The following is a 27,015-nucleotide window of genomic DNA, read 5'->3' on the forward strand; positions in this document are numbered from 1 at the left end:
TGCAGCCCCGTTTTGTAACCAGACCTCGCTCCGGATGTCCCTGTAGTGCAGCGGCAGTGGTCGGATGTCGGCGGCCGCTGCTGCGAAGCGGGGCGGGGTCGTGTGTCACGGGGCACAGGCTCTTTGGAATTCCTTTAGGCCTGCAGACACCTATGTATTTTGACCCTCCTTCTTGGTACGCCGACGTTGCTGCGGCGATCCGGTAGAGTCGTTCTGTGTCACCTCATGAGATACTTGGTTGGCACGGGGCGCAGGTTCTTTGGTGTTCCAATGAGCCTGCTGACACCTGTGTGTTTTGACCCAGGTCTGGTCGTCCAAGCAAGTTCACCCCGAGAGCAGACCGCAAGATGCTAAAAGAGGTCTCCAAAAACCCTAAAATGTCATCACGGGACCTACAGCAGGCTCTGGCTACTGTTGATGTGAAAGTGCATGCCTCTACAATCAGAAAGAGACTGCATAAGTTTAACTTGCATGGGAGATGTACAAGGAGGAAACCTTTGCTCTCTAAGAGAAGCATCAAGGCCAGACTGACGTTTGCCAGAGAGAAAGTAGACAAAGACCAGGACTTCTAAAATAATGTTCTTTTGATAGATGAGTCCAAAATTGAATTATTTGGACACCAGAACAGGGGGACATGTTTGGCGTAAACCAAATACAGCATTCTAGGAAAAGAACCTCATACCAACTGTGAAGCATGGAGGTGGAAGTGTCATGGTTTGGGGCTGCTTTGCTGCAGCAGGACCTGGACAGCTCACAATCATAGAATCCACCATGAAATCTCTGTATCAGAGGGTGCTTGAGGATCATGTGAGACCATCTGTAAGAAAATTAAAGCCAAAGCGGAACCGGACCCTGCAACACGACAATGACCCAAAACATACCAGTAAATCTACCAAGGACTGGCTGAAAACTAAGAAATGGAGAGTCCTGGAATGACAGAGTCAAAGCCCAGATCTTAATCCCATTGAGATGCTGTGGGGTGACTTAAAACGGGCTGTAAATGCAAGAAACCCTTCAAACATCTCACAGCTGAAAGAATTCTGCATTGAAGAGTGGGGCAAACTTTCTTCAGACCTATGTCAAGACTGGTAGATGGCTACAAGAAGCGTCTCACTGCAGTTATTTCAGCCAAAGGGGGTAACACTAGCTATTAGGGGTAAGGTGTCCTGACTTTTTCCTCAGTTAGAATATGCATTTGTGTAGAATTATATGTACAGAAGATCTTTAAAAGTCTTTTCTTCAGTTTTAATTGTTTAGTTATATTCCTATAATCTCTCAGTATTGTTGAAATTGAGATTAAATATCTATATATCCAAACATGTTACAAAAATACACAGGCTTTCATAGGGTGTCCTAATTTTCTCACATGACTGTATAACATTCTATTTCTCCTTTCTATATATGAGTAGTCTGTATATCTTTATATAACATTCTATCTGTCTTTCTATATGCCGAGTTATCTATGTCTCTTTCTGTTAATCAGTTTTGTATCAATTTGTCTGTTTATCTGTTTACCAAGCTGTATCTATCCACGTGTCTAACCATCCACCTATCTAACAAGATAAACATATTATTATACTTATTAGAATATTCACATCTTTTGTTCCTACCGTTTCATATTTTACTTCGAAGTCTGTTTTGAGTGTCATGTGCTTTAATCATTCGCACCGCTATATTGTAGTGTGTTTCTGACAGTCAATCAGAACATACTGCAATGACGTCATGTAATTTGTACTGTCATGACGTCATTATATTAGCGCGTGCTAGAAATCGCAAGAAGAATTATACACTCCGTAGGCTACAACATAATAAAAATATTTGTTTCTTTTAATTTTGGTTTTATTTATTCTTGAAAGAGAACACTTTTAGGTACTCTGTAAAAGTATATCTAATATGTACCTAGTTCGCTCTCCTAGTATTGAGTGTAGTTAACGTGAAGATGACCTAGGAAAGTCGAAACGTTGTTCTCTGCTTACCAATAAAAGTGTTAATATCCATACCAGTCGTTCTGGATTACATAGAGAATGTATGGTTATAGATGTACGAGGCTGGGGGGTATGGAACATCCCACCTAGTTTGCAATACATACAGCCATTCTGGCAAAATTAAATTAATTTCGATATTTGAACCATCACCATATAAATCAACATTCATACATTTTAAAGTGACCAAATTAAACGATTTCATGAAGTTTATCTCCCGTCTTATATATTTGTTCCCTAAAATTTAGCTTATTTACTTCGCTCAAAATATGTACAGTTTCACCATCTCTGAAAAATTACCGGACTATCTTGGTGTCTGATAATTAAATATTAAAGTTTAGCGCTGTCGATATTCAGAGACACTCCTACTGGCAACTTGATTGGCTTAGCTTGTTTCCTTCTGTTTCACTACGACATCAAACTCGTGCACATTTTCAAATGGTGAGTTCAAGGTTTTACATTCATGATCTTAGAAAAGCATACATCTCCATCCCTCTATAGTACGTGCATGAACACACATAGGTACCCGTTTAGACCACTACCCATCTAATTCTTCCTATTAATCAGAACCATAATTATCCATGTTAAAAGCAGGTATTTCTGGAAACGAAACCAGCACCGAGAGAGTGATATACGTAAAACAAATAATTTGTAAAAAAATAAGTTCTGTCTTCAGATGATGTTTTATTCCCGACATCTACTGCAGTAAGTTCAACTTGACACCTAGCGTGGTGCGTACAATATTTTAATCATGGATGGCTTCAGCTGATAGGAGTTTTATTGTGTATCAAATCCACGCTTGCTTTAGTGACAACATTCCTGGCTTAACATGTTATTTAGGTTCTGTCTTATGTAAATATTGTCAGCTACAACGTTTAATCATTCATTTATTCCTACTTGTTTTTCTCTCTGATAAACGTATGCTCACGTAACTCGGACAGAGAAGTAAAATAGTTGCCACCCTGGAATTTCTTACTTAACCCGATCCGTCTGTCCGGACAACAAGAAAAAACATTTATTACTGACGCTAAGCACTGCAGAGACCCGGAACACAATCATAGAAAGAAGCAGACATGAAAGAACCGGATAAAAAAACTTATTACTGACACTAAGCACTAAAGAGACTCAAAACACATACATAGAAAGAAGTAGACATGAAAGAACCGAAAAAACAATCTTACTGTAAAAGCTGTAAATTGCAATAAACTTTACTTTATAAATAAGTAAATTCAAAACGATATTTTGCTGTTTTTTTATAAATCCGTTATGAGTCACTTAGGTTACGTTTATCTGTTTAATTTTGAGTTTACTTAATGATTATAAGTATTACTTTATTACAAGTTACAGTTTTAACATTAAGGAAAAATATTACTGAAACTGGTACCACGTTTCAATAACTGGGATGATCTCTCTCCAGAACAAGAGGTTTGTGTTTTTTTATTTTTATTTAATTCAATATTTAACGATCCAACAATGTATTTAAATCAAAGAATCGTAAGTAATTAGTTATTAATGTTCATATGAATCCACGTGAATTGACATGAAAAGTGGACATTGTGTTGCAACTCACTGAATTATCTGTTTGTCAGTCTATTTGTTTATTTGTCCCTTGAATGGGATGGCAGTGAGTTTATGGTTTTACAATGCTAAAATCTGGAGGTATTTTATTTTTGATTATATCAAACAATATTAGGAAAAAACAAATAATTATTAAACGATACTTAAGTACACTTACGACAGCGAGAAGAAAATCAAATTTAATAAAACAATTATGATAATTTTAAAACATATCACATGTAAAATATCATGTTAAAAAACCTGTCTACTTTAAATATTTTTCTGTCGTTGTTAATCGAAGAGCTGCAGAATGGTCTATCTGCGTATTTGTGTGTTGTGGATTTTGAATAACAAAATTCACGATTCGTTGCATTAGGTTTGGTGTTGCTTGTGTAAAAAGTTGTTTGACAATTGCTATAAATAGGGTGACGTCATCGTCCCGATATTGTGGATTTTAGTAATGTCTGACAAAGCCTTAATTTAGAAATATAATCGTATGTATGATGCACAGATTGATTTAAAAATCACAAGAGACTTTATGCATGGGTGTTTTTATTTGTTTTATACTTGTAACATTGTCTAACTATTTTGAAACATTGTCATTGTTCAGGTGTTCCTGATTAAAATATTATCCAAACTTAACTTTCGCTGAAGTGTGTAGAAGCGATGACGTCACACATTTTCCATGGCTCTAAACAAACGCTGTTTATTGGTGAAACAGCGTCGCAATCACTATTAATTTTCAATCAAAATCAATCAGTAGAGGAGAAAAATCTCTACCAGTTAGATATGAAGAACAAGACATTTAATATTACGGTCAGTAATAATTATATTCTTTTAGGCTAAACTGATAATTATCGCTTTCATTGTCCAGAACAGGTTGTTCTGGGTGTGCTATTTGATAAGTATGTTATTTCATGTGTATTTTTGATTCTATATTGTGTGACGGTACAGTATATCTGAGACATTATGATGATTCTTGTCAGCGTGTGTTGTATATATCTAGCTGGTAATTACGTTTAACACTCTGAATATTTCAGTCAATAAAATTTACTGTAATGAACGTTGGGTCGGTGTTTAATGGTGCAAAGAGACTAAGCTATCTGTGCCAAAATATAACCCGTAAAGATCCGCGATGAAACGTGTAATGAAAGAACGTCGAGTTAACAAAGCTGAATACAACAAGTGAAATTCCAGACAGCCCTGGGGAGGAGGTACGTTATTTATTTCAGAACAAATGTTTAATATTCTTTAAAAGCAGCACTTCCATAGTTACGTCTTTCCTCGTTATCTCGTGCTTTCGATGTTTCCGTTTGCTGTTGGGTAGTTTCTGGAAACAAAATGGTAACAAGGATACCTGGAAACCGAAAACCACATCAAGTATATTTCACTACACCTTCTCAAGTCCGAAATTATGAAGTACTATAAAACAAACAGGATTAACATATGCCGAATTCGTGTTTTATTAAAATTTCTAACCATTAAATATTATTTAAAGCACAACACGTGTCAGCTTCATTCCAAATGATTTTTTTTAACTTCTGGTAGTAAAATTTCAGTAAGGAAGAATAGTAAGTTATAATGTATGTAACAATAAACTACCCACCAAAAGAAGTGAAAACTGCCATTATACAAAACATTCCAAACCATCCAAAATTGGGATTAATTCAGTAAAGATGACAGGCCACACGATACTTGACGCACCCTAGTTTGAGACACAAAAAACAACAACATTTATTATCAACCAAAGTAAAACAGTGAAAACAATTTGTCGAACATAAATGTTTTATATTTCGCGTAAAATGAGAAAATTAGACGAGTCGTTCCTTGAAATAAAATATCTCGATTCCTATTCAGTTTTCGATCCTTTTATTAATGTAAATAAAACCACGACCTATACATCCAGAACGTAACATTATTAATCTAATATTTCGCTCTTTCAGCTACCATATCCTGATAGTTCACTAATCCAGTTGAATCTAGCAAAGATAATAACAATAAACTTTTGATTCAAATGAGAAAATATTTTAATAGAGAAATGTCCACCCGTTTTTCCTTATTAATTAAAGGAAAAAAACTTTATTTGCGTATGTGTTATCGAACAGCAAAGCCACATTGGGCTATTTTCGGAGCCCACCGATGAGAATCGAACCTTTAATTTTAGCGCTGTAAGTTCATAGACTTACCGCTGTACTAGCAAAGGGCTTCAGCATTTCTGTGATTAGAATGTTAAATTAATTATACTTATTATTATTATTCTAATAAAATGCTCTTTGATAACTCACTGTAAAAAACAGCTTGTAATGGATTTCGTGATAAATATGTCATGACTAAAAATAGCGAACAAATATCTTAAGATTTTTTTTATTAAAAGGACATCAACTCATATACGTGTTCTGCAGTGGTTTAGGCTTAGTTAAGAACTTATTCTATCACTCTAGCTCCCACGGTCTTACCGCCATAAATAGAATCATTCCATAGATAACAACGGTGTACTTCATTCCAAACACCTCGGCATTAACAGCTGGGATACAAACAAAACAGATTGGAAAGGTGGCGTACAAAACAGAAACCCATATTAGAAACATCGCTTTACCCCCCAGTAGATGACGCGATCAACGTGAATAATAACACCGTCTTCATTCCGAACAAAATTAAAACAGTTGACTGCAAAATAAAATAAAAATTCTAAACTTAAAATGCATTTATTCGTCAATCAAATACAACAAATTATGTTAATTTTGAAGATAAACAAGAAATTACAATCACAAATAATAGCATTCACTAGACTAACATGATACTGTATACCAATTAATAAAATTATACGACAACTTATTATTATTATTATGAGTTATATAATAACGTTAGTTCATCAGATTGTTTTCATTATATGTACCACTATTCGGATAAATCTGGTAAGTAGATCAGTCTACTCTTAGTATGCAAGTAGCAGGTGCAAATTGTATCACCGAACATGCTCGTTTTTTCTCTCGTGAAGGTGTTTCAATCAATTTCCCTTTTCATTGTTAAAAGATAAGGCAAATATTTTCCGGTAGGTGGTGTAAAGTAACTGCTTTCTTTCCAGTCTAATACTTTAGCCCCCCAGTCGCTCAGCGGTATGTCTGCGGACTTACACGCTAAAATCCGGGTTTCGATACCCGTGGTGGGCAGCGTACAGATAGCCCATTGTGTAGCTTTGTGCTTAATTCAAAACAACTATAACTTTAAAATTAGGGACAACTCACCCTGATGGCCCTTGAATACTTTATTGAAGAATTTAATAATTAAATTATTAAGGGGATAAAGACCTTTATATCTGAGCTAGTTATTAATGATGTTTTTATTTTAAACTATATCTTATCTTAGTTTTTAATTTGTATTTGTTATATTCATATTTTTTAACAGAATGTGAAGCTTTACTTTTGTTATTTCTTCTAGGACATTGTTTTTGAAGTGGTTTATTTCGTGTACCACAGGGATGCAGTAGATATCCACATTAGAAAGTTTTCAATGGCTCATCGTAAATTAGACTTATCAATGTAAAAACTGGGTCTCGATACGAGCAATTAGTGAGAGGAATACATAACTCATTGTGTAGCTTTGACTTTACCAACAAACACGTTAGAAGTGACGCCAAAAGTCTACACGTAAAAGATTCTGGCTATTTTATTTTATATAATAATAAATGTATTTATTTATATAGGTTACAAAATATTTTAAAAATAGATATTCTGCTTGTTCCCTAAAAAACATGAAACAATTAATATTTTTAATACTATAAACATAAACACACCTTGTAAGAAGTTTTTTGTTGAATTACGCCTATCAAGCCTCTACTAAGTGCGTGAAACGCTGAGGACACAGAACCAACAGAAGCGAGAAACGTATCATCGTGAATGAATGATTGACCAAATACCTAGAAATATATATATATATATATATACACACACATATATATATATACACACACACATATATATATATACATGAAAATAAAATTTTAAAATATCATTACATATTCTACAGTTATTATATTTTAATTTAAATCAATCTGCACTCTATTGATTGACGAAAATGTAAATGATAAACTCAGTTGAGATTGTTTATTTAATAATTCACTTTATCCGTTTACTTTCATCTCAGACAGTTATAGCTGTTGTCATAAAACCTTAATGTAGGACCGAATTATGAAAACGTAATGTTCAGGAGGTAACAGAATTAAAAGTCCTTAATAACCTTATCCGTCACTGGCCCCATAACGCCAGTTTACTTTATTATTAAATAATATTAAATGTGATGTCACATACTTTGTAGAATGTGTTCACGAATGTTACTGAGTGAAAAGAACAGACAGCCGTTATAACTAGCAGATAGAACTGTTTGGTCTTGAGGGCTTCTTGTGGGGTTACTGCAAGGTCTTTAGACTCAACCAATTCGGGTCCTGGTGAGTTCTCATTGGTCACTTCCTTGATGTCCACAGTGTTATCTAGTCCTTTCTGGTCCAAGTTAGAAACAGTGAAACATTGTTGACAGTTTGGTTTGATTTTTTTAAGGTAGAGAGCATCAGGTTCATCTGAGTTCTATAACTATAAAGTTTAATTTCACCAAACTTTTGATCGATTGTAAATTTTAATTTCATCAAACTTTTGATCGATTAAAAATAGATCTGATATATGGATTCATTATTTACTGCAACAAGCCCAAATTACAGTTATATGCACAAACACCTGTAAAAACATTGACAATAAATTTATAAAGAAAGACGCAAACTATCCCAAACAAGGTGTTACTTGTTAACACTAACAACTGATATCTAAATTAAACTTTCCTGAACAAGGTTTTAGCTGTTAACACCAACAACTGATATCTAAACTAAACTTTTAAACTTTCCAGAACAAGGTTTTAAACGCTAACTTACGATCGCTAAATTACAAACTGTTTTCCTTTCACTAATTGTTAACAACAACTACGAGTTTATTTTATTTCATTAGTTACTGATGAATTTGTGAAACACAATAAAAATGAACTGTGGTTTTCTTCACATTGAAAGAAAACAAAAGCACTAACAGTAAGTTATTTATTTGTACTGACTACAGAGTCCTTCGGTGAGACCGCATGGAATTCATGGAGTTGAAAGATTAAAATCAGGAGTTAGATTTTCCGTAATAAATAAAACATGTAGCCGAGTTAGGCTTTCTTTCACAGAACAAACCAATCTAACACTAACTGTTTCCTACCTCAACTTCACGAGACTTTGGTTCACTGTAGAGTAACAAACCCACAAATAAAAAAACAGCCGTGTACTCCTGCCATCAACAAAAACACTGAAGGGATTGCGTCTAAAACATCAGGATCATCGAAGTATCTGAAACACATATAAATGTATTGAAGACAAAATGTGAAAACTAGTTGATGTAACATATAAAAGAATATATTAGTCGAAGAAAATATATGAGCTGACCAATTAAAAAACATAAATACGTTCGGCGAGAAAGGATGTATAAATCAACCATTCAGAAAATATGTAGCTACATTAGTGTGAAGAAACATACGAAACTACCAATCAGAAGGAAAAATATGAACATCTCAATTAAAATAACATGTAATTTTTTTTCCTGGAAGTTCCTTACATTATTCGTGGTATTAAAAATAATTAAAAGTTATCATGAAAGTTTCAAAATCAGATTCAACACCCCACACACTCACACCTAATAATTATAGTATTACTGTCTTGCAAACTTTCATCTGTGTTTTCAGGCGAGTGTCCCAAATATTATTAATAATCAAGTTCCATCATTACCATCATAAAAAATAGCAAACACAAAATTGTTATATAATCATTATAAATATTTTATAGTGTGTAATCTATATGTAAACTCCTTTTAATATGAAACACACAGCGCCCCCTCTCCCACTCTGAAAGATACCCAGTCTCTATAAGTATAAAATATTAATTAATTTGTTCTTTGATCTTGCTTTGGCCATTTTATGTGTTGTAGGTTTTAAAAAACCCTACAAAATTCTCTCCGTCATTTTTTTCTGACAGTCTTACCCATCAGACACAGGCTCCAGGTCATGCCTTCTGTTGAGCCTTCTATGTATTACAATTCTGGTAGTATTCGTTTTATTAACGTTCTGTACCTTTTGCGAGATCCATAATCAGTAGGTATCTCTTGTAAAGAAGAAAATTGCCACATCGAGAACATAGCTTACAAAAACACAGCGAGCAGTATAAAAAGTTCTACAAAATTCTCTGTTATTTTTTTTCTGACAATCTTACCCATCAGACGCAGGCGCCAGGTTGTTAGGGTTAACGAAAAACGTCTGTACATAGTTCATTAAAAGAGGAGCAGCAGCATATCCTGAAGTAAGTATACCTATTACTGTGCTTTTCTTCTCTGGAAACCACTGAATATAAAATTTAAAAACATTAAAAAAGAGCAAGCGGTTAATACTGACAAAAGAATTCGTATCAGTCTGTATAGGCCTACGTCACTGCAGACATAATAATCATACTTGAAAGAGTTAATGATAATAAATCTTATACATATATGATCCTATAAAAGACCCGAAATGTGACTTCAAGTTACCATATCAACATGCTCGCTCGTTGTGAAAAAAACTACACGTTGTCGGCTTCATAGGGAAACGTATTGAAAGTGATGTCGTCATCGCGTACAACAGCAGTCAACAGTCAGAGCAAAAAACTCATTATTTTTTAGGTTCCCCAAAGAATAAACAAAAGATTAAAAATTTAGGTCTAGGTTAATAATACAGTGTATCATTACAAACGCATATATGGCAGTCGTCACCTAACTTATCTATGAGTTTCTTACCTTCACTCTCTTCATGAAGAATCTAATGCAATAATAATAACAAACAAATGAATTGATGTTCCATCAGAGGTCTTAATTTAACGTCTTTATTAATTCTCGAATAACTAAAACAATTGCACGTTTTGGTGATATATTAGCAATATCTTCAGTTTATGAATAAATTATTGAGTTAATTTGTTTGTTTTAATTTAAGCACAAGACTACACAAACAACTGTGTACTCTGCCAGCCACACGCATGGAAGCTCAATTTCTGGCGTTGTAAGTCATCCAGGCATGCCGTTGTGCCACTGGGGACCAGTTATGAAATACAAATATCTTTCATACATTATTCAGAACAAATTAAAAAAAATGTAATGTATTTAATAAGTTTAGTTTTATCTCAAGGAGTAATAAATATGGAATATAATACGTTAATTTTGAAAACATTTTCAAAAAGCAATAATTTTGTATTTGATGAATACATTATTTTGGGGTTATCGCAGTAAAAGTTATTTTCTTCCTCGTAATGTTATTCAGTGTAGTTATAAAAATTAACATTAGTGTTATTAAAAACAATAATAGTAAATATTATCTTCTTTCTTATAGTTATGTATTGTGGATTTGTCTGTTATCGTTTAATTGGGTAGTTTGTTTCATCTGCATTTTTGTATTGAAAATCACTATTCACATCATACAATATGGAATCTAAATATACACATGAAATAAGATACTTATCAGATAGCACACCTAGAACAACTTGTTCTGGACAATGAACACGACATTTATCGGTTTAGCTTAAAATAATATACCTACCTAAAACAATTTCTTCTGGACAATGAACGTGATATTTTCGCCTAAAATAATACACCTATTACCGACCGTAATAGTAAATGTCTTCTTCTTCATATCTGCATGCACAGAGCCTTTTAGAATACTTTCTGCGTTCTTAAAACTCTTCACATCTGACTGATAGAGATTTTTCTCCCCTACTGATTGACTTTAATTGAAAATAAACAGCGATTTCCATGCTATTTCACCAATACTTGTTGTTTGTTTAGAAGTATGGGAAATGTGTGACGTCATCGCTTCTGCACTCTTTAGCGAAAATTAAATTTGGATAATATTTTAATCAGGAACACCTAAACAATGTCAATGTTTCAAAATAGTTAGACAAGGTTACAAGTATAAAACAAACAAAACACCCATGCGTAAAGTCTCTTGTGATTTTAAAATATCTGTGCATCATACATATGTTTTTCTTTCTAAATTCAAATAAAAGTTACATAAATTACATACTCTCGTACCTCCGTTGCAGTGACTATTAGTTGGCCATAAGCAGTCATTTGGCCCAAAACGTGAAGTGCACCAAACGTGAAAATTGTAGCTGTTAGGCCTTTCTTTATGCTCCAGTACGTCGAAGCGATCGCCCCTCTAGAGTTGAAAAAGTTACAAAAGTACTCTATAACCCTAAAATGTTCGAGAGAGTTGTTAGGTTCGGCATTTGCGTCTGTAAATCAGGAAATATAAATCGGAAATAAAAAAACCTAATACCGAAAACCTATCTAAGAAAATAAGCGAAATACATGTATCAAATATATTGGCGCTGTTCTTACACAACTTCATGCGCTGAAGTAAAAATAATATGTATTTCTTTGAATAGAAAACAGAAAGACAGTACTGAAAAAAGGACGATTATTCTTGTTCTTTATAGGTTTACAAATTAAAACTGAAATTATTTTACAATGGTTATAGACACATTTCAAGTTCCAAGAACAATGGGTATATTTTTTTGCAATCCTTCAAAATTATCCCCAATAAAGGATAAAAACCAAATGAGCAACACATTTCTTTTTGACCGACTATATGGAGTTGTCAATAAACAAACAAACAATAAACATCTGTAGTGAATCACATTCAATGAGAAAGGGAACCGGATAAAAATGGACACTCCTTCTTACAAGTTTCCCGCTGGTACAGTGGTAAGTCTTGGGATTTAAAACGCTAGAATCAGCAGTTCGGTTCTCCTCAGTTGACATAGCAGATAGTCCAATGTGACTTTGCTATTAGAAAGAAACTTCTAAAAACAGAAAATTTTGATTACATGTTGGTGGCCAAAGAATACACAAGTACCAAATTTGTCAAAGATGAACTTCACGTAAACGGATATACTGTATACCGGCGGGGACCACTACAATAATTTTACGATAGATTTTTATCTCTGTGATTTTACTTCGCTTCCTAGATGCAGAAAACGAATATCTTTTTAAGAAAATTATGCATTATATTTCCGAACTCAGGTGTTAATTTCAGTTATTCCTTATAATTTATGCAATGAAATATATATATTTTCGAATTCAACGCACGAAACTGTATTAAAATAAAGTTTATTAACATAAGAATTTAACAGTTTATCAAACTGAAAAGCGCCTTCACTTTTAATGTTGTGTCTTTAGTAAACCTTCCAATTGAATTTCCACAGAATATATTCTCATTAATATTCCACGTCAGATAACGAAAGAAAAGTGAATTTAGTCTCTGTTCTTAGTTTAAAATCCAAGGGAGTTATGGGTATCTTACATGAAGCAGGACAAGCCAAAGATCATGGCTTTACGTCGTCCAACCTGAAGACCTAACCAACCTCTAAAATGTATGAAAGATACACCAACGTAAAACGTATACACTACCCAGCTGACTTTTTCATAAGTTACTGTTCCGTCAACTCAGTTTTTCAGGTACGATGTCAAGTATGGATTTAAGTTACGGAAGGTAGGAAATGTACCAAGTCCAAAATGGATCAGAAAGCATCCAAATACAGAAATATACGGCCGAATTTTCATGTTCTTCATTGTGCTAGACTGTGAATGAAAATTACTGGAAAAAATATTCAAGTTATTTAACAGAGCACAGATGCCCAATTGTAATGCGTTGTGCTCAAATCCAAACAAATACATTTACTGAATAATTTTAACATTTGGTTATTTCACAACAATGAATATCGTTAATATTAGGTTGTTTTCTATACAACTACAGTTTTAATAACATAGTTTTTAATTGTAAATATTCCTAAACATTGCTTAAAATTCAATATTTTTACAGAAAACGCTAGACACAGAGGTGTCTGCGCATAGCCGACTATAATTCTGAACCGTAAGAAGGACATCAAATGAACAACACCCACCGCCAGTTTTTTCAGTACCCTTGTCTAAACGGAAAGCCATTAGTGAGACTATGGCGTCACTTTTAAACGGAAAGCTATCCGTGAGACTGGCCCTGCTAGTACAGCGGTAAGTCTACGGATTTCCAACAGGCTTCGATTCCTCTAGGTGGGCTCAGCAGAGAGCTAGATGTGGCTTTGTTATAAATAAACACACACACACACATTTTGTGAAACTATGGCTTTACTTTTATCCTAATACAACTGCGACAATCGTGGCGCGAACATTGAACCATAGGTTGAAATAAATAATCAGACTACACAAGAATCCTTTTTTTTGTAAACCAGAATATTTAGGCTCTTTAGTTATTTTGTTTCAATAATAAATATATTAATAATAAAATAAAGTTCGCTATTTTTTCTATAAAATTATGAATTTAATAAGCGCAGGTGAGACACGTTTAACAAATAAACGATAAAATACTCCATAAAACAAAGAAAACCTATCACTTGCACCATCCCATACACATGAAATATTAATATACCTCTATCCGAAATAAGGAAAATACCAGCAGATAAATACCATTTTAATATAACGACTAGGTTCATTTTCACACCTGAAATGAAAATTTAACACTTTAAGAAAACTATATAATGAACCAACCAAACCAGCAAACCTTTACAAGATAAAATGTGACAGTTGTCCAGTGTTTTACACAGGTGAGACAGTGCGTAATTTGAACACCAGGTGAAAAGAACACCAAGAACCTTCTTCCCAAGTCCACGAACGTGTGAACAAAAACACCCTATATTTTCTGAACAAAATATCACCATACAAAAAAAACAAGCTGATATTAACATAAGAAACATCAGAGAAGTCTTGTTAATAAAATCAAACAATCCTACAGTTAACGAATAGCTAGGTACATGTCTGTATGTGTTTGATCATTATTTCATCACACTAACCTAATGTTATGAAAATTTGTTGTGCAATATATCCCACAGTTTAACATTTATTCAATTTTGTCAATTTATTCAGTTTCTTTATAAATAAATAATATGTAAATTCGTGTGGGTTCATATGAACATGAATAACTAACCACTTGCGATTCGGGCCCGGCATGGCCATGTGGGTTAAGGCGTTCGACTCGTAATCTGAAGGTCGCGGGTTCAAATCGCGGTCGCACCAAACATCCTCGCCCTTTCAGCCATGAGGGCGTTATAATGTCAATTCCACTATTCATTGGTAAAAGATTAGCCCGAGAGTTGGCGGTGGGTGGTGATGACTAGCTGCCTTCCCTCTAGTCGTACACTGCTGCTAAATTAGGGACAGCTAGCGCAAATAGTCATCGAGTAGCTTTGTGCGAAATGAAAAAACCAGACAAACAAAAAAAAAATGCGATTCTATGATTTAAATACATTGTTGGATCGTAAAATATTAATTTAAATGGAAAAAACACAAACCGCTTGTTCTGGAGAGAGATCGTCCCAGTTAGTGAAACGTTGTACCTGTTTTAGTAATATTTTTCCTCACTGCTAAAACTGTAACTTGTAATAAAGAAATACTTATAATTATTAAGTAAACTCGAAATTAAATTAAATATCGAGATAGAGCGACATACAGATGTATTGGATAATAGATAGAACAGGCACATAGGTGTATAACAGACGATTAAGGCAGATAGAAAAAACAGGCATTTTTATATGTATATATATATATATATAGAAAACAATACATACAACGTTTAAACGTATGTAAGTTCAGGCCTTACCTGAAAGCACCAAGCCAGATTATGAAGTGAATATATTTTAAAACTTTTACCAATACTCCAATGTTCTTCCTCATGCAACGTAAGTTAATATTTTCAGCTGTTTCAAAATCCACTGGCAAACGTGGTTTGTAAAGGTTTTCAGCTGTACGTAAACAATGAAGCCATATGTGATTTTTGTGAACCGTACTTTTATCAGATGCATTTTTAGGTATTAATATATTCGTGAAATGAAACAGGAAAAGAATAAGGTGACTATTTGACATTCGAAAGAAAATACAGCAAAAAAAAAATGTTTTGAGTGTTATTTACTAATTCGGTCTGGGATGGTTAGGTGGTTAAGACACTTCACGGGTCGCGAGTTCGAATCCAGTTCACACCAAACATGCTCGTCCGTTCAGCCATGCGGACGTTATAATATGACGGCCAATCCCATCACTCGTTAATAAAAAAAGTTTTCAACTGTGAATTGTAGGACTTTCTGTATTGAATGAAATTTGTTTTTTCATTTTAACAAGTTAAGATGAAAAACAAAGCAACAACAACAAGAACAAGTCAAGATATCTAAGCCAAAAGTAGGCTTATATATATGGCATTGACATTGACGTGTTACTTATTCTTCGTGATGTAAGACAAATGTGGTCAAAGTAATGTATTTCTCATAGAAATTCGAAGTAACTAAAGTAAGTACGGATCTGTATTGAAAACAAATAAATATGAATAGTTATAACAGTACTTTCAGGTGTTCCTGTTTTATTTTGATTATATTGTCGGTGTTATGTGACATAATTTATGCAGCAATTTGTGATGATTCATGACAAAGGGTTTGAGGGAATAGGATTATGACAAAGCTAGATATAATGACGTTATTATCTAGACTATGTAAGTACTGTTCAAAACATGGAGTGATTTTTATGTGGATCGTTATTTTGCAAGAAAACACAATTAGGCGTAAGGTTAATGGGTTTAGAGGAATTTTGTTAAATCGTATATTTTTCGAGTTTTAGGTTGGTTTGTGTGCAAAAAATTATAAATTAGTAATAATTCTTTCTGTTAGCAATATCTTGAGTAGTTTTCTCAATTGTGTGTTCTATGCTGGGTTGAGGAAAGTATTTCGTTGGGTAAACTTACACGTATAATTCAATATATCTATCAATAATGAATCAAACGATCCAATTTCCTTTACCGACTTTTTTGTATGACAATGTCTTTATTCTTCTTATGAAGTTTTAGGCCTTTTCTTTAAGATGATGTCAAGTTTTGTTTTATAGATTTGATATTGTTTAGTACTTTTGTAGTTTCGTTACTAAATTCATCTACAAAGTTTTTTTTTTTAATGGACCTGCTTTTGGTTTGGCAATGAAATTGGTTATTACATTACCCTTGTTGATTGGAATGTTTATGTAATCGAGCTAATATAAAAATAATTAGACATAAGAAACGAGGAGGAAAAGTTAAGATAACTGTATGAACTTGGTCAACAGCGGGAAGTGTTTACTGTGGACTTTCCTTCGTCACCGGTATCACGTGCTTCTGCTGGTATTTGATACCGTTGAATATTATATTTCGGGCTTTAATATAAGAAGCGGATTAAGACAATAAATGACAAATGAGAGCGGGAAAAATTCTTGAGGGGACTGACTTGCCTATTGATTCTTGGTTCTGTTTTAATTTTGGTAAAACTGAAATTAGCCTGAGGTATTTCAAATCTAAAGTAAATGTTAAAAAGTGTAAAAGTTTGTCTGGAACTTGTAAAGATCAGACAGTTTCTATTACTCCAGTTCCATGGATATATACATGTAACCCTCTAGAGTAGACACACCCATAGACGTGTTCCCTACCTCTAGAGTACATGCATGGAGACGCACGTACGTGTTCCCTTGCCCTATTTTGGTACAGCAGTAACTCTACGGATTTACAACGCTAAAATCAGGAGCTCGATTCCCCTCGGTGGACTCGTCTGACAGCCCGATATGAATTTGCTTTAAGAAAACACACACATCTGTTCCCTCCCTTTATAATGCACGTATGAACACATACAAATGTCTTCCCCTTTTAGAATACATGCATGGACACACAAAGACGTGTCTATCCCTCTAAAGTATGCGCATGAACACACATAGGTACCCATGTAATTCTTCCTATTAACCAGAACAATAATTATCCATGTTAAAAGCAGATATTTCTAAAAACGAAACCAGCACCGAGAGAGTGATATACGTATAACAATTACAGTGGATTAGTTAACTATTGAACATTTCTTGTTGTTGTGTCTATTGTTCTTCACCTGAATGCAACTGCTCTGACAAAATTAAACTCGTATCATTGAACACGTTCGCCTTTCTTTCTGAGAGAGTGCCATCTGGCGGAGTTGTTATTATTTTATTCGACCCACTTTGTGGGAAGTTCAGTTTTCTAATTTATCATTATTTATGCTATTATTTTTTTAATAAATGTGTTCCTCGTCATGAAATCGTTTAATTTATTTTTGATAGATAAGTGCTCATTTATAGAATAATTCGGACAGTTCTTTCTTTTGTTTTTTCACAAATAATTTGTAAAGAAATAAGTTCTGTCTTCAGAACTGATATTCCTGACATCCACTGCAGTAAGTTAAATATGATCTTTAACGTGGTGCGTACAATAGTTTAATCATGTATATATATATATATATATTTACATGAAAATAACATTTAAAGATATCATTACATATTTTAGGGTTAATATATTTTAATGTAATCAATTCTGCACTGTTTATTGATTCATGGAATTCGCTAATGAAAATGATAAATTATTGAAAAAATTATTGAAAGAAATTCAATTCAGATTGTTTATTATTTATCCGTTTACTTTCATCGAAAACAATTATAAAACCTTAATTTAGGTCCGAATTATGAAAACTTAATATTCAGGAGCTAACAGAAGTGAAAACTCTGCTGTTTAACCTTATCCGCCAGTTGAACGTCAGTTTACTTTATTATGAGATAATATTAAATGTGACGTCACATACTTTATAGGATGTGTTCACAAATATCACCGAATGTAAAGAAGAGTCAGCTGTTACTAGTAGCAGAGAGAACTGTTTGGTCTTGAGGGCTTATTGTGGAGGGACTGCAAACTCTTTAGTCTCAACCAGTTCAAGTATTGGTGAGTTCTTATTGGTTACTTCCTTGATGTCAGTAGTATTCTCTATTACTTATTGGTTCAGGTTAGAAACAGTTAAACTTTGTTGACTATTTGGTTTGATTGTTTTAAGTTCCACAGCATCAGATTCATTTAAGTTCTGCAATTATAAAGTTTAATTTTACCAAACTTTTGTTCGATTGAAAATAGATCTGGTATTTTGATCGATTATTTACCGCAAGAAGCCCAAATTAGAGTTATATGCAGAAACACATGAAACAACATTGAAAATAAACTTACAAACATCGACGAATATCGAAAGTAAACTATCTCGGACAAGGTGTTAATTGTTAACACCAACAACTGATATCTAAAGTAAACTCACTTAAACAAGATTTTAATTGTTAACACCAACAACTGGTATCTAAAGTAAACTCCCCTGAACAAGGTTTTAACTGTTAACTTATGGACGTTAAATCATAAATTATTTTTGTTTTACTAATTGTTAACACAGACAAAAAGTTTATTTCATTTCATCAGATACTGATGAACTTGTAAAACAGAGTCAAAACGAATTATGGGTTTCTACACACTGAATGAAAATAAAAACACGAACAATAAGTTGTTTGTATATTTGTAATAACCACTGAGTTCTTCGGTGAGACAACAGTGGATTTAAGGAGTTAGTTACAATCCCGACAGTAAAGGAAACATTACAGCCCAATGTTGTTTTGTTCTTTAGAACAAACCAATCTGACACTGACTGTTCCTCACCTCAATTCTCCGAGACTTGGGTTCACTGGTTCACAAACCCACAAATATAAAACAGCCGTGCACTGTTGCTGACAAGAAAAACACGGAAGGGATTGCGTCTGAAATATCAGGATCATCGAAGTGTCTAAAACACATAAATATATTGAAGACAAAATATTAAAATGTGAAAATTGGTTGATGAAACAAATATATGAATATATTAATCGAATAAACAATATCAATTGACCAACATTAATAAAATATATTTTCCACTCAGTATAACATACGTATCAAATTTATGATATTTAAAACATTAAATATTTATCTACTACATGCCTATATCTACCTTATTACATCAACAAGTCTACATGTCAGTTGATAGACGCGCGATAATTTCTTATGTTAAATAGTCTCCCTGTCGCGCAGTGTGTGGGTGTTTTCTTATAGCAAAGCCACTGCTATCTGTTGTATCCACAGAGGGGAATCGAACACCTAATTTTTGCGTTGTAAATCCAAAGATTTACCGCCGTTCCAGCAGGAGACGTCGGACAGTGCCATATCTACGAACTTCTTTGTACAACTTTAGAAAGCGAGTTTCGATACTCGTGATGAGAAAAGTACAGATAGTCCCCTCTGTAGCATTGTGCTTAATTAGAAACTGAAGGTAGAGTGTACACTTTATGGAAATATGACATAAAAGAAAAGAAATGAAAGTATTAAAAATTATTAATCTAACCTGGATGGTCCAGATGGCTTCCAACGTTACTGGCACGATAAGGATATCCCACCAGAGACATTTTCTACACGACACAGTAGAGGAGGTTCCATCATGATCTGGGATGCTTTCTCCTTCCATGGAACAATGGAGCTTCTGGTTATACAGGTGCGTCGAACAGCAGCTGGCTACATTGGAATGTTGGAGAGAGCATCCTTATTGACTGAAGGCTCTCGCTTGTGTGGAAATGATTGGATCTTTCAGCAGGACAACGCTGCAATCCACAATGCTCGCGGGACAAAGGACTTTTTCATGGCTAATAACGTGATTCTTTTCGACCATCCATCGTGTTCGCCCGATCTGAACCCCATTAAAAATGTTTGGGGGTGGATGGCAAGGGAAGTTTATAGAAATAGACGTCAATTTCAAACAGTGCATGATCTTCGTGAAGCCATCTTTACCACTTGGAATAGCATTCCAGCCAGCCTTCTCTAAACGCTTGTATCCTCCATGCCAAAGCGAATGTTTGAAGTTATTCACAATGATGGCCGTGCAACTCACTACTGAGGCTTCTTGTTGGGCATTTCCTTTCCTGTTTAGGACTTCTTTTTGGTATGGTCTTAAACTTTTGACCAGCTGGTACTTAAGCTAATTTCATAGTGTTCACATTTTCCCTATTAAATGCTAAAAAGTGTTTTATTTTTATTTTCCCTGTTCTTATTTTCATCTTTTGAAGCTCTACTCAAATAAGTGGTTGAGTCTAACAACGCAAAATGCATATTTTTTCTTTATGTTCATTTGCCTTTAGATTTTGGCCAGCAGTGTATCTATTTGTGAACATTTCTGCAAAGATTTATTCTGTTAAATACTGTTTTTAACAACAGTTATGTCTTTAATAATTATTCTTATTTGTTGATTTTGCTATTCATAAAATACAGGATTTTTTTTACTTGTTTCGAATTTAAATACTTTCTCTGCAATATAAATAGCTCGAGGTGGTTCAGCCGTAAGCTTCAAGATTTACAATGCTAAAAATTCAGGTAAAGCACAGTTAAGACTTCTATTTAGCTTTGCCGTGAACAACAACCAGAACAAAAAATCGTTTAAGGTGGACACATTTTATAAATAAGGTGATATTTGACATGTTGTAAATGTTGCACAAATTTTCTTCTGTCATTTTAATAACAAATTTTGTTAAATGTTCTTTATGAAATATTATTTTTTTGTGTAACAATTTTTGAGAGTAAATTTTCTGTTTCGTAAGTGATACTATTTGTAAACATTGTTTTCTGAATTTTGTTAGAAATTCTCAATAATAAAAGTAAGTATAATATCACTATTACTTTTTAAATGTTTAATGATTAATAGATTGTACTTGACGTTTCGGCTTACACCTTTATCAAGGGTCTACGAATGTCAGAGGTTACCAAACTGATTTAAAAGACAATAACCGAAAAAAAATACGTGTGCAACAAAATACGAGAAAAGTGTACATGACACAAATATCGTCGAACAGTGTTAAGTCGTTGATCATTAAAATAGAAAAAAATATAATAATAACAGATATACATAAAATTAAAATTATAAAATTAATAATAATAATAAAATGTTAAAGAGATCAGACATTGTACATATTAATGAAAGAACATCTGGACTGAATCGAAAGTGATTAGTTATATTTTTTCTCGGGAAAATTGTCACGTCTTTCTACAATTTTGATTATATAAGTTCTATTAAGTAATGTTTAACATCTTTATTGTGGCACGAATGTGTTCTTTGAAACGATCATGTTCGTGGCCAAACACCGTACACACGTAAGTTTATAGACTGTTTTTAAGTGTGCAGGAGCGTAGATAGCCCTCGAGTAGCTTTGTTTGAAATTCAAAACAAACCATAATTTTTAAACATGCAGGACGTCTCTAAGGACGTTACCCAACACTTTTTTTTCATATTTACACACATTGTGGTTATTAAAGGCTGACCGAGTGAGAACATCCTTCGGGTTCCTAACAGATTTTTGTATGATTTTGATATTCAAACCAGATCTTGTAATCACTTGGTGAAGGAGATTATTTAAAGGATGATCTACGAAAGACATAACAGATGAACAAGTGTCTTATGTGCTAGTTTCTTTTTTTGACGTCATTTGTCAATATACTCTTCAACACAAGAAACGCAAAAGGGATATTTTTGTTATTTTAAAGAGAAATATATGTAATAACGTTACAAGCTCAGAGTATGTGATGTTACACGTGTTAAGGCACTGATTGTCAGACCAAAATGACAATAAAAGTTGTGTACTTTGAAAACGAAGGAAAACATCGGATTTTTCACCAAAACGCATGCATGTCCAATAAATTTGTTTGAGAGATCTGCATGTTCTGCAAGTGCAACATGTGTAAAATCCCTATAAAAGTGACGGGTTCTCGGTTTCCATAGCTCAGTGTTAAGCCACCGACACGCAATACAGTTACGCCAAGACTGACTGAAGCATAACGCAACAACGCCATTGGTCGCTTGGAAGCAGGCGAATCTCGATCAGATGTTGCCAGAGCTGTGAATGTCCACCCAAGCACCATCACAAGGCTCTGGAATCGTCACCAACAACATGGATCAACTCGTGACCGTCCACGATCTGGCAGACCTCGTGTGACCACGCCCGCTCAAGATCGCAACATCCGGTTACGTCACCTTCGGGATAGGGCCACCACTGCGACGTCTACTGCCTCAACCATACCAGGGCTGCGTAGGATTTCCGATCAGACCGTACGCAACCGTCTACGAGATTCTTAGGCCCCACGTGCAACGCATCATGGTGAACGTCAACGACGTTTTTCAACATGTTAACGCCCGTCCTCACACAGCCCGACTCACCACTTGAGACACCACAACATCAACGTTCTTCCCTGGCCCTCCAGGTCACCAGATTTAAATCCCATCGAACATCTTTGGGACTAGTTGGACCGACGTCTGCGACTGCGACAACCTCAACTGCCTCAGCTTGCAGCAGCTTTGCAGGCTGAGTGGACAGCCATTCCACAGGATTTGATTCGTCATCTCATCGCTTCCATGGGCAGGAGATGCCAAGCAGTTATTGATGCTCACGGGGGGCATACTCGTTATTGACGTTGAGTGGCGTTAAACTTCACCTATTGAGCGTGGACTTCGCATTTGCAGACTTTGGATGTTCAGCAGTGAATGTGCAAAGTTTCACACATGTCATACAGAACTACCCGGAATAAACTTGTTAACAATTTGTTTCATATTTTGCCTTTTGCGTTTCTTTTTTTGAAGAGTATATTTTGTGAGTTAAAACTGTGAAATGTCTTTGTAGTGTGACTGTCCAGGTAGCTATACAACGACAGTAACGTTTAAAGTGTGTGTGTATGGATAGGAATTACGTTTAAAACTATCTGAAAAGTTTTAACCCTTACCTGAAAGCTGCGAACCATCGTATAAAGAGAAGCAACTTTAGATCTTTAACAGAAAGTTTCACTCTTTCAGAATATGAGCCAGATGGCTAAATGTTGGTAGGTATGTTTTGAATATACTTGAGAATCAACAGCCAATCACTGTTTAGCTAGAGGAAAACAATAGAACTACATGTAATTGTTGTAAACATTTATTTTACCGCATGCGCTTTTAAGATTTGAAATATTCACGTGGTCAAAGACGTAAGCAATGCTATTCTTATTGAATCGAAATAAAAATGTAATCAAATAATAACCTGCGTTATTTTTTCTGAAAAATATGATACTCCTCACCTCTATCTCTAAACTAAGAGAACATTTGTGTATATTTATATGTACATGTAAAACACAAACACGTCTCCATTTTACCACCGTAAACACAACTCCATAAAAAAATACCTACTTGGGGTATTCAAAATTCATACAATTAGAAAAATAATTGTTGTGTGTGTAACAGAACACAGTTTTAATTAAAAGTACCCTCCTCACAACAAGAACACAACTATCACTTGGACGGTATATAAGAGTTTGATTATATCTTTATTGATGTTATTTTTAAATGTAGTACTGAGAAACTGGTGTTATGTTTTATCAATATATAAAACAAGTTATATTTTATCAATAATTATATGCACTTCTTGTAATTTATAAAAACAAAATGGTTGATAGGATAAAACGTTTGAACTCTGAAAATTAAATCGTTTTTATGTAATGAGTTGTACACCATTAAAGAGAACCATGCGAACACTTTTCCGTGCAGAACTAGTCATAAAAAATTTTCTTTTTAGGCAATATTCGCTTTTTTTATTATTTTTTTTTCGTAATAGAGTACGAATGCCATGATCAATCAATACTATCACAACAAACAGTTCCTCCTAGCAACTACAAAACCATGTTACGCCGTGTTTTGTTTTTTTCGTTTTTGTTAGTGCAAAGCAAGTTGGAGACTTTCTTGTTGATTACCTGATAACCCGGCCTACACCAGTTCAACAAATATTCCACCACCACATGGGGTGAAGAAATAAGAAAATATTCAGTTCCAGTCTCCACTCGAAACTTAAACCCCAGTCCGCTGATTGGTGACCAAGTTTGATTACCTCGACACACATTGATACCAGATCTACTAGTAAGCCCTTATACCAGAGCCACTTGTACGCCCTTGTATCAGATCTACCAGTAAGCTCTTGTACCACAGCTACTATTAAGCCCTTGTACCAGATCTTCCAGTAAGCTACTCTCAAATGCAGAACAGTTAGTTATTATCCAAAGCTGCATCGAACTGGCCTCCAGCGGTTGAAGCCAAGTAGTTTGCTCTCCACGATGTTGACACCCATAACTTGAACACGTTAATCGACAGAAGGATCAACCTCACTTATCCTTGGACAAAGTTAAAAGACTCAAAGACTGTATGAACTTGGTCAACTGCACTTATCCTTGGACAAAGTTAAAAGACTCAAAGACTGTATGAACTTGGTCAACTGCACTTATCCTTGGACAAAGTTAAAAGACTCAAAGACTGTATGAACTTGGTCAACTGCAGGAAGTGTTTACGTTGGATTTTCCTACGTCACCGATATCACGAGCTTCTGCTGGAACACAAAGGGGGAAGGAAGTTTTTTGTTTTTTTTTGTATTTGAATTTCGCACAAAGCTACTCGAGGGCTATCTGTGCTAGCCATCCCTAATTTAGTAGTGTAAGACTAGAAGGAAGGCAGCTAGTCATCACCACGCCTTAACACGCTTGGCCATGCCGGGCTCGGGGAAGGAAGTATTTTATACCGTAGAATATCATATTTCGGGCTTTAATATAAGAAGCGTATTAAGACAATAAATGAAAACCGGGAGCGAGAGAAATTTTGGAGGGGGCTGAACTCCTCTTGACTCTTGGTTCTGTTTTTATTTTAGTAAAACTGAAATTAGCCTGAGGTATTTCAAATCTAAAGTAAATGTTAAAAAGTGTAAAAGTTTGTCTGGAACTTGAAAAGATCAGACAATTTCTATTACTCCAGTTCCATGGATATATACATGTAACCCTCTAGAGTAGACACACCCACAGACGTGTTCCCTACCTCTAGATTACATATGGTGGACATGACAGATAGCCTGATTTGAATTTGCTACAAGAAAACACACACACGTGTTCCCTCCCTTTATAATACTTGTATGGACACATACAAATGTCTTCTCTCTTCTAGAATACGCGCATGAACACACAGAGACGTCTCTATCCCTCCATAGTACTTGCATGAACACACATTGGTATCCGTTTAGACCACTACCCATCTAATTCTTCCAATTAACCAGAACCATAATTATCCATGTTAAAAGAAGATATTTCTAAAAACGAAACCAGCACCGAGAGAGTGACATACGTAAAATTGTGTTTGTTGTCCTTCAGCTGAAAGCAACTGCTGTGCCAAAACTAAACACGCCTCTTTGAAGACGTTCGTCTTCCTTTCTGAGAGAGTGTTATCTGGCGGAATCGTTAATTTGTTAGACCCACATTCTAGGAAGTTCAGTTCCTACTTTATTTAACTATTATTTTTTAATAAATGTGTTCCTCGTCATGAAATCGTTTAATTTATTTTTGATAGATAAGTGCTCGTTTATAGAGTAATTCGGTCAGTTCTTTCTTTTGTTCTTTCACAAATAATTTTTAAACAAATAAGTTTTGTTTTCAGTTGTTGTTTCAGTCACAATATCTGCTGCAGTAAGTTACCTGTAACAACATTGACAATTAAGATAATAAAACGTTGGATATCGAAAGAAAATTATCTCGAACAAAGTGTTAATTGTTAACAACAACGACTGGTATATAAAGTAAACTTTTAAACTCTCCTGAAGAAGGTTTTTAACTCTTAACTTATGGTCACTAAATTGTAAATTATTTTCTTTTCACTAATTCTTAACACCAACAATAAGTTTATTTCATTTCATCAGTTACTGATGAATGTGTAAAACAGAATCACAACGAACTGTGTGTTTCTATACACTGCATGAAAACAAAAACACGAACAAAAAGATATTTATTTATTTGTACGAACCACAGAGTTTTTCAATGAGACAACAGTAGATTTACGGTGTTACAAGATTAAAATAAGGAGTTAGCTACAATCCTTACAGTGAAGAAAACATTACAGCCCAATGTGGTTTCGTTCTTTAGAACAAACCAATCTAAACCTGACTGTTCCCTTCCTTACTTCTCTGAAACGTGGGTTCACTGTAAAAGCAGCTAGTCATCACCACCGACCGCCAACTGTTGGGCTACTCTTTTACTAACGAATAGTGGAATGACCATCACATTATTATGCCCCCACGGCTGAAAGGGCGAGGATGTTTGGTACTACCGGGATTCGAACCCGCGACCCTCGGATTAAACGATGAAGGCATTGCGTGTGACACATTATGATCATCGAAGTAACTGAAACACATATAAATGTATTGAAAACGAAATATTAAAATGTGAAAATTAGTTGATGCAACAAATATATGAATATATTAATTGAAGAAAAGTATATAAATCGACCAATTAGAAAACATATAAATACACTGGGGCGAAAAAAGATATATAAGTCAACAGAAAATACATAACTACATATTTTTGTGAAGAAACATATAAAATCTACCAACCGAAAAGGAAAACACGAATATCTTAATCAGAATAATATATAAATTTT

General features: G+C 34.4%; 1 long non-coding RNA gene across 4 annotated transcripts; it reads right to left on the reverse strand.

Annotated features, from left to right (window-relative positions):
• Positions 1-4,749: 4,749 nt before the first annotated feature.
• LOC143239558 (uncharacterized) lies at positions 4,750-11,522 on the reverse strand. Of its 4 annotated transcripts, XR_013021238.1 has the most exons (7): positions 11,169-11,522; positions 9,820-9,947; positions 8,777-8,904; positions 7,847-8,125; positions 7,333-7,455; positions 5,146-5,244; positions 4,750-4,896 (listed from the first exon to the last, which is right to left on the reverse strand). It is a non-coding gene; the product is annotated as an uncharacterized LOC143239558 (long non-coding RNA). The 4 variants fall into 4 exon arrangements; XR_013021240.1 differs by lacking the exons at positions 4,750-4,896; positions 5,146-5,244 and adding an exon at positions 6,136-6,206 and having other exon boundaries at positions 7,847-8,035; positions 11,169-11,520; XR_013021239.1 differs by lacking the exons at positions 4,750-4,896; positions 5,146-5,244 and adding an exon at positions 6,136-6,206 and having other exon boundaries at positions 7,847-8,119; positions 11,169-11,520.
• Positions 11,523-27,015: the final 15,493 nt, after the last annotated feature.

This window comes from Tachypleus tridentatus, chromosome 13 (genome assembly GCF_004210375.1).
Source record: "Tachypleus tridentatus isolate NWPU-2018 chromosome 13, ASM421037v1, whole genome shotgun sequence".
Taxonomy (NCBI): Eukaryota; Metazoa; Arthropoda; class Merostomata; order Xiphosura; family Limulidae; genus Tachypleus; species Tachypleus tridentatus.